Raw genomic sequence first — 10,000 nt, forward strand, 5'->3', positions numbered from 1 at the left:
ATTGTACACCAGGGTTCCTGTCCATCCCTAACCTAAGAGGCCCTGTGGACAGCTCAAAATATCCAGTATCCTGAATAGGAGTGAACATCCTTAAAACAAAGACTGTCCTCCCAGATATTTTTGGAAAGTATGTCCTATTATTGTATTGATTAAATATTTACTCACCAGGACATATTTTTACCCCAGCCAGGTAAACCAGCAGCCCCCCCCCTATAGATTTGGCCTTTTATCCTCTCTCCTCCCTCCTCATTTTGCCTTTATCCTTACTTAATCCTCCCTGTTTCCTACTTTCTATCCCTAGTAAACCTCCAGTGTATTTTGTCTGTTCTTCTTTCCTTTTCCTGGCCACTAGGTGGCGCTCTTGTCACTTCACATCCTACATTTATATTCATTAGTACATCCTTCTGCTCTTCCTATTGATCCAACCTGATATTTTTCACAAGAACATCTCATTTATCTTACCCAGTATTATATTACTAACCCCCCACCCACCTATCACACAAGCCTTCTCTACCTGTTGAACCCACCATTACCTTTACACCTGTTCTCTACCCCTTGCCTGATTGTTTTCTGCAACTGGTCGTCTTGTTCGTGACACCAGCCTCTTTCTGTCCGCCTTTTCTACACGCACTTGGTCCCCTCTCCCTCTCTGCCTATTTTCTTTGTGTTTTATTTTACTCCACTTGCCTGTCCCTCCCCCAACATCTACTATACCTACTTTCTCTATTTGCCTATCTCCTTAAACCTTTCCTTAGTGTGCCTACACTTATACTTGCCCTCCCTTCCTCGCATCTTCTGTGCCCCCCTCCATCCAACTATCATCTCCTCTCTGTACTCTCCTTTCCATATCACATCTGCGTTTGGCTCCTACTCTAACATTGCTTCTCTCTCCACCCTTCCATCCTCACCTTTCGGCTCTTACTCTAACACTGTTTTGTTTCCCTCCCCTCTCCCTTCCACACCTCCTACTTTCTTGCTCCACAATCTTGCTACAGCTAGATTCTTCTGTACTTTTCTAGCCCCTTTCTCTCTACCTGTCCCCTCCCCCTCCAACTCCACTTCCGCTTCCATACTATAAATCTACCCATCCCTCAGCCGTTTCCTCCCTATAGGTTATCCCTAGGTGGGCTGCTGCGTCTCCTTGGTCCTGAGGGTGGATTTCTTTCTTTCCGCATGTGAGTACTGTGGTTTGATGCAATGTTGTACTGTTTAATTCCGTTGTTATCACGGTTTTTGAATTACCTTTAACATAATTATGTGGAACTAGCTGTTTATACCTTTATGCTTCTGGACAACTACTAAGTACGCCAATGCGGAACACGTGGAACGCCATTTTCACACAGGGACTTTGAAGGCGGTTATTACCCCTTCTTCACTCCTTCCTGCATGGTCGCTTAATTTAATTTAGAGGATTTATCTCCCTGGTCTTTACCTGATACTAGCGTCCTATCTGATTTTAGCGACGCCTGTACCATTCCCCCTACCCCTTTAAACTGATCAGTCAGCCATAACGGTTGCTTATTCAGTATCGTTCGCTGCTACCTTTTAACACTGTTGTGTTGTAACTCTTTATTAAAGACGCCCATCAGGCGCATTCTTGCTTTCAGATAACTTATACACCACTGCTTTAAAGCTTTGTCCTTAAATGTTTTTGCGCTACTGAATTACAAGTGTTTCAACTCTGTAATTGGGCAACTTAGGCTAAAAGCATACTGTAAGCGCTCTTTTTACCGCTAATCAGAGAGCGGGACCTAAGGTGTGTCTTAAAGTGCCATCTGCACCTTTACCACAACTTGCCTAGAAGCCGGTTCCCTCGGCAGGCTTTTTTTATCCAATTTCTTTTACTTATTCTTTGTTTGCGCTACTGAATTACAAGTGTTTCAACTCTGTAATTGGGCAACTTAGACTAATAGTATACTGTAAGCGCTCTTTTTACCGCTAACAGAGAGCGGGACCTAAGGTGTGTCTTAAAGTGCCATCTGCACCTTTTCCATAACTTGCCTAGAAGCCAATTCCCTCGGCAGGCTTTTTTTTATCCAATTTCCTTGGCTTATTCTTTGTTTGGCCCTAACACCCTCCAATTACCCTAGGCAACCTGACTCCCCGTGCTGCGACATTCTGGCAGTGCCCCCCCCCTAGGCTAGACTCCACGTGGTTTCTTTAGTGAAGTTCTAGCGCACTAGTAATTCCTGCCTACTACGGTATTTTACTGGCGTACAGTTATTATTTATTTATTGTGTACTACATGTTTTCATATTACTAAATGTGTAACTTCTAATGCTGGCATTTGATGGATATGTTATAAAGCAGTTTTTAGATCCTACTAGCTGAAGGATTTTACTGGCGTTTTACTTAGAGGTCTTTGTACACTATAGGTCTCTAGTTACTCAGTGTGTACGCTATAGATAGGTACTGCTCTTTGCTGATTTTGTAACCACATAATAACAGTGCTGCATATCCGACCTCATTGAAGTATATAGGCCTGATACTGTTCTCCTAAATGTTTTTTATTATTAGTTAGTTAACTACTGTTCCGTTTATTCCTTGAGGGCCCTTTGCATGTCTGTAACAAACTGACTTTTATGCTATATATAGTGTTGCCCTGGATAAATCACTGTACTGCCCTCGCTGCTCTTGATATAAAAGGAATTATGCTAAGTATGATGTACTCTCAATGTTGCTGAATAACTATTTCTCTCTCCTCTGCTTGTTCTCTCTTCTCTCTACCTATAGCTATTTCTACAGATTGTACACCAGGGTTCCTGTCCATCCCTAACCTAAGAGGCCCTGTGGACATCTCAAAATATCCAGTATCCTGAATAGGAGTGAACATCCTTAAAACAAAGACTGTCCTCCCAGATATTTTTGGAAAGTATGTCCTATTATTGTATTGATTAAATATTACTCACCAGGACATATTTTTACCCCAGCCAGGTAAACCAGCAGCCCCCCCCCTATAGATTTGGCCTTTTATCCTCTCTCCTTCCCTCCTCTGTTTGCCTTTATCCTTACTTAATCCTCCCTGTTTCCTGCTTTTTATCCTTAGTAAACCTCCAGTGTATTTTGTCTGTTCTTCTTTCCTTTTCCTGGCCACTAGGTGGCGCTCTTGTCACTTCAAATCCTACATTTATATTCATTAGTAAATCCTACTGCTCTTCCTATTGATCCAACCTGATATTTTTCACAAGAACATCTCATTTATCTTACCCAGTATTATATTACTAACCCCCCACCCACCTATCACACAAGCCTCCTCTACCTGTTGAACCCACCATTACCTTTACACCTGTTCTCTACCCCTTGCCTGATTGTTTTCTGCAACTGGTCGTCTTGTTCGTGACACCAGCCTCTTTCTGTCCGCCTTTTCTACACGCACTTGGTCCCCTCTTCCCTCTCTGCCTATTTTCTTTGTGTTTTATTTTACTCCACTTGCCTGTCCCTCTCCCAACATCTACTATACCTACTTTCTCTATTTGCCTATCTCCTTAAACCTTTCCTTAGTGTGCCTACACTTTTACTTGCCCTCCCTTCCTCGCATCTTCTGTGCCCCCCTCCATCCAAATATCATCTCCTCTCTGTACTCTCCTTTCCATATCACATCTGCGTTTGGCTCCTACTCTAACATTGTTTCTCTCTCCTCCCTTCCATCCTCACCTTTCGGCTCTTACTCTAACACTGTTTTGTATTCCCTCCCCTCTCCCTTCCACACCTCTTAATTTCTTGCTCCACGATCTTGCTACAGCTAGATTCTTCTGTACTTTTCTAGCCCCTTTCTCTCTACCTGTCCCCTCCCCCTCCAACTCCACTTCCGCTTCCATACTATAAATTTACCCATCCCTCAGCCGTTTCCTCCCTATAGGTTATCCCTAGGTGGGCTGTTGCGTCTCCTTGGTCCTGAGGGTGGATTTCTTTCTTTCCGCATGTGAGTACTGTGGTTTGATGCAATGTTGTACTGTTTAATTCCGTTGTTATCACGGTTTTTGAATTACCTTTAACATAATTATGTGGAACTAGCTGTTTATACCTTTATGCTTCTGGACAACTACTAAATACGCCAATGCGGAACACGTGGAACGCCATTTTCACACAGGGACTCTGAAGGCGGTTAATACCCCTTCTTCACTCCTTCCTGCATGGTCGCTTAATTAGAGGATTTATCTCCCTGGTCTTTACCTGATACTAGCGTCTTATCTGATTTTAGCGACGCCTGTACCATTCCCCCTACCCCTTTAAACTGGTCAGTCAGCCATAACGGTTGCTTATTCAGTATCGTTCGCTGCTACCTTTTAACACTGTTGTGTTGTAACTCTTTATTAAAGACGCCCATTAGGCGCCTTCTTGCTTTCAGATAACTTATACTCCACTGCTTTAAAGCTTTGTCCTTAAATGTTTTTGCGCTACTGAATTACAAGTGTTTCAACTCTGTAATTGGGCAACTTAGACTAAAAGCATACTGTAAGCGCTCTTCTTACCGCTAACAGAGAGCGGGACCTAAGGTGTGTCTTAAAGTGCCATCTGCACCTTTTCCATAACTTGCCTAGAAGCCGGTTCCCTCGGCAGGCTTTTTTTTATCCAATTTCTTTTGCTTATTCTTTGTTTGCGCTACTGAATTACAAGTGTTTCAACTCTGTAATTGGGCAACTTAGACTAATAGCATACTGTAAGCGCTCTTTTTACCGCTAACAGAGAGCGGGACCTAAGGTGTGTCTTAAAGTGCCATCTGCACCTTTTCCATAACTTGCCTAGAAGCCGATTCCCTCGGCAGGCTTTTTTTTTTCCAATTTCTTTGGCTTATTCTTTGTTTGGCCCTGACCCCCTCCAATTACCCTAGGCAACCTGACTCCCCGTGCTGCGACATTCTGGCAGTGCCCCCCCCCCTAGGCTAGACTCCACGTGGTCTCTTTATTGAAGTTCTAGCGCACTAGTAATTCCTGCCTACTACGGTATTTTACTGGCGTACAGTTATTATTTATTGTGTACTACATGTTTTCATATTACTAAATGTGTAACTTCTATTGCTGGCATTTGATGGATATGTTATAAAGCAGTTCTAGATCCTACTAGCTGAAGGATTTTACTGGCGTTTACTTAGAAGTCTTTGTACACTATAGGTCTCTAGTTACTCAGTGTGTACGCTATAGATAGGTACTGCTCTCTGCTGATTTTGTAACCACACAATAACAGTGCTGCATATCCGACCTCATTGAAGTATATAGGCCTGATACTGTTCTCCTAAATGTTTTTTATTATTAGTTAGTTAACTACTGTTCCGTTTATTCCTTGAGGGCCCTTTGCATGTCTGTAACAAACTGACTTTTATGCTATATATAGTGTTGCCCCTGGATAAATCACTGTACTGCCCTCGCTGCTCTTGATATAAAAGGAATTATGCTAAGTATGATGTACTCTCAATGTTGCTGAATAACTATTTCTCTCTCCTCTGCTTGTTCTCTCTCTTCTCTCTACCTATAGCTATTTCTACAGATTGTACACCAGGGTTCCTGTCCATCCCTAACCTAAGAGGCCCTGTGGACATCTCAAAATATCCAGTATCCTGAATAGGAGTGAACATCCTTAAAACAAAGACTGTCCTCCCAGATATTTTTGGAAAGTATGTCCTATTATTGTATTGATTAAATATTACTCACCAGGACATATTTTTACCCCAGCCAGGTAAACCAGCAGCCCCCCCCCTATAGATTTGGCCTTTTATCCTCTCTCCTTCCCTCCTCTGTTTGCCTTTATCCTTACTTAATCCTCCCTGTTTCCTGCTTTTTATCCTTAGTAAACCTCCAGTGTATTTTGTCTGTTCTTCTTTCCTTTTCCTGGCCACTAGGTGGCGCTCTTGTCACTTCAAATCCTACATTTATATTCATTAGTAAATCCTACTGCTCTTCCTATTGATCCAACCTGATATTTTTCACAAGAACATCTCATTTATCTTACCCAGTATTATATTACTAACCCCCCACCCACCTATCACACAAGCCTCCTCTACCTGTTGAACCCACCATTACCTTTACACCTGTTCTCTACCCCTTGCCTGATTGTTTTCTGCAACTGGTCGTCTTGTTCGTGACACCAGCCTCTTTCTGTCCGCCTTTTCTACACGCACTTGGTCCCCTCTTCCCTCTCTGCCTATTTTCTTTGTGTTTTATTTTACTCCACTTGCCTGTCCCTCTCCCAACATCTACTATACCTACTTTCTCTATTTGCCTATCTCCTTAAACCTTTCCTTAGTGTGCCTACACTTTTACTTGCCCTCCCTTCCTCGCATCTTCTGTGCCCCCCTCCATCCAACTATCATCTCCTCTCTGTACTCTCCTTTCCATATCACATCTGCGTTTGGCTCCTACTCTAACATTGTTTCTCTCTCCTCCCTTCCATCCTCACCTTTCGGCTCTTACTCTAACACTGTTTTGTTTCCCTCCCCTCTCCCTTCCACACCTCTTAATTTCTTGCTCCACGATCTTGCTACAGCTAGATTCTTCTGTACTTTTCTAGCCCCTTTCTCTCTACCTGTCCCCTCCCCCTCCAACTCCACTTCCGCTTCCATACTATAAATTTACCCATCCCTCAGCCGTTTCCTCCCTATAGGTTATCCCTAGGTGGGCTGTTGCGTCTCCTTGGTCCTGAGGGTGGATTTCTTTCTTTCCGCATGTGAGTACTGTGGTTTGATGCAATGTTGTACTGTTTAATTCCGTTGTTATCACGGTTTTTGAATTACCTTTAACATAATTATGTGGAACTAGCTGTTTATACCTTTATGCTTCTGGACAACTACTAAATACGCCAATGCGGAACACGTGGAACGCCATTTTCACACAGGGACTCTGAAGGCGGTTAATACCCCTTCTTCACTCCTTCCTGCATGGTCGCTTAATTAATTAGAGGATTTATCTCCCTGGTCTTTACCTGATACTAGCGTCTTATCTGATTTTAGCGACGCCTGTACCATTCCCCCTACCCCTTTAAACTGGTCAGTCAGCCATAACGGTTGCTTATTCAGTATCGTTCGCTGCTACCTTTTAACACTGTTGTGTTGTAACTCTTTATTAAAGACGCCCATTAGGCGCCTTCTTGCTTTCAGATAACTTATACTCCACTGCTTTAAAGCTTTGTCCTTAAATGTTTTTGCGCTACTGAATTACAAGTGTTTCAACTCTGTAATTGGGCAACTTAGACTAAAAGCATACTGTAAGCGCTCTTCTTACCGCTAACAGAGAGCGGGACCTAAGGTGTGTCTTAAAGTGCCATCTGCACCTTTTCCATAACTTGCCTAGAAGCCGGTTCCCTCGGCAGGCTTTTTTTTATCCAATTTCTTTTGCTTATTCTTTGTTTGCGCTACTGAATTACAAGTGTTTCAACTCTGTAATTGGGCAACTTAGACTAATAGCATACTGTAAGCGCTCTTTTTACCGCTAACAGAGAGCGGGACCTAAGGTGTGTCTTAAAGTGCCATCTGCACCTTTTCCATAACTTGCCTAGAAGCCGATTCCCTCGGCAGGCTTTTTTTTTTCCAATTTCTTTGGCTTATTCTTTGTTTGGCCCTGACCCCCTCCAATTACCCTAGGCAACCTGACTCCCCGTGCTGCGACATTCTGGCAGTGCCCCCCCCTAGGCTAGACTCCACGTGGTCTCTTTATTGAAGTTCTAGCGCACTAGTAATTCCTGCCTACTACGGTATTTTACTGGCGTACAGTTATTATTTATTGTGTACTACATGTTTTCATATTACTAAATGTGTAACTTCTATTGCTGGCATTTGATGGATATGTTATAAAGCAGTTTTAGATCCTACTAGCTGAAGGATTTTACTGGCGTTTTACTTAGAAGTCTTTGTACACTATAGGTCTCTAGTTACTCAGTGTGTACGCTATAGATAGGTACTGCTCTGTACTGCTCTCTGCTGATTTTGTAACCACATAATAACAGTGCTGCATATCCGACCTCATTGATGTATATAGGCCTGATACTGTTCTCCTACATGTTTTTGACTATTAGTTAGTTAACGACTGTTCCGTTTATTCCTTGAGGGCCCTTTGCATGTCTGTAATTAACTGACTTTTATGCTATATAGTGTTGCCCTGGATAAATCACTGTACTGCCCTCGCTGCTCTTGATATAAAAGGAATTATGCTAAGTATGATGTACTCTCAATGTTGCTGAATAACTATTTCTCTCTCCTCTGCTTGTTCTCTCTTCTCTCTACCTATAGCTATTTCTACAGATTGTACACCAGGGTTCCTGTCCATCCCTAACCTAAGAGGCCCTGTGGACATCTCAAAATATCCAGTATCCTGAATAGGAGTGAACATCCTTAAAACAAAGACTGTCCTCCCAGATATTTTTGGAAAGTATGTCCTATTATTGTATTGATTAAATATTACTCACCAGGACATATTTTTACCCCAGCCAGGTAAACCAGCAGCCCCCCCCCTATAGATTTGGCCTTTTATCCTCTCTCCTCCCTCCTCATTTTGCCTTTATCCTTACTTAATCCTCCCTGTTTCCTGCTTTCTATCCCTAGTAAACCTCCAGTGTATTTTGTCTGTTCTTCTTTCCTTTTCCTGGCCACTAGGTGGCGCTCTTGTCACTTCAAATCCTACATTTATATTCATTAGTAAATCCTACTGCTCTTCCTATTGATCCAACCTGATATTTTTCACAAGAACATCTCATTTATCTTACCCAGTATTATATTACTAACCCCCCACCCACCTATCACACAAGCCTCTCTACCTGTTGAACCCACCATTACCTTTACACCTGTTCTCTACCCCTTGCCTGATTGTTTTCTGCAACTGGTCGTCTTGTTCTTCCCCGCTCCCTTTGCCTCGCTCACTTCCCTCCCTACCCCCAATTCCCACCCACCCCCAGGGGTCCTACCTTTATACTTCCCTAGACACACCCCCAATTAACCAACATCCTATAACTTCTCTCCTACACATCTACCAATTAATTCCTCACTCCTTCAACCACACCCTCTCTTCAAACTGCCTCACCTACTCCCTACAAACCTATAATCACTGGCATCATACTCTATAAAAACATGCCCTTAACCCTTAAATCACTCTTTCCTCTTCTTCTCCTTAACATCCTGCTTTACTACTACACCCTTACCTCCTATGAAAATCTCAAACTTTACCAAACTCCTTCTTCAGCCAAACATACTACAACTACACTTCCCCTACCCAAACAATCACATATTAATATACTAGCTAACTGTCCCTACCTCCCCCCTCTCTACCATAAAGCCCACCACTACAAATTCACAACCTCCAAAAGGCTTATTCTAATACCATTCAAATACACAAAACCCCTGCAACCACCACAAACTCTTTTACTATTACATGGAGATATCCACCCCAACCCTGGCCCCAATACCCTCCAAAATCAGAGCCCTCCAAACCAAACTACCAACTATTCTAACCCACCCTTTTCCTCTGACTCCCTCTCTATTGCTCACCTTAATATTCGTAGCATTAACAACAAAGTCACTCAGCTCCATGCCTTAATTGATTTCTACGCCTTTGATATCCTCTGTCTCACAGAAACCTGGCTTAAACCCAGTACCAAAGACAATGAATTCACCCCCCCAGGCTATAGTACCTTAAGACAAGACCGTCCAAATAAAAAAGGTGGAGGAGTGGCCCTCCTGTACAAATCCCAACTTCAGGTGGCCTTAATTGACTCCTTCCCCCCCACACCAGGTAATGCTGAAATACTTTCCACCAAACTCCAAATTAACAAATCCAAAGCTATAAACATAATATGTTCCTACATCCCCCCAGGCAAGAACATCAATACTTTGGAAAATATCCTAAGCTGGATTTCCTGCACCTTCCCCCAGGAAACCATAATCTTAGGTGATTTTAATATTGACTGGAGCTCCTGCATATCACCCAAACCCACCATACACCTTAATCTCTTTAACTTTCACCAAACCATTAACTCCCCTACTAGAATACATAAATCCACCCACAAACAATCCATTCTA

The 10,000-nt window shown here is 42.8% G+C and overlaps 1 protein-coding gene and 1 long non-coding RNA gene across 2 annotated transcripts in view; one reads left to right on the plus strand and one right to left on the minus strand.

Moving 5' to 3' along the window:
• The window catches only part of NPEPPS (aminopeptidase puromycin sensitive), a 1,948,381-nt gene that overhangs the window by 722,179 nt on the left and 1,216,202 nt on the right, over positions 1-10,000 (minus strand). The window lies entirely within an intron of this gene.
• LOC122788240 lies at positions 88-8,334 on the plus strand. The gene is made up of 4 exons (XR_006362622.1): positions 88-127; positions 2,734-2,872; positions 5,473-5,611; positions 8,219-8,334. It is a non-coding gene; the product is annotated as an uncharacterized LOC122788240 (long non-coding RNA).

Source organism: Protopterus annectens, chromosome 13.part0 (assembly GCF_019279795.1).
Source record: "Protopterus annectens isolate FY-2018-M chromosome 13.part0, PAN1.0, whole genome shotgun sequence".
NCBI classification, from domain to species: Eukaryota; Metazoa; Chordata; order Ceratodontiformes; family Protopteridae; genus Protopterus; species Protopterus annectens.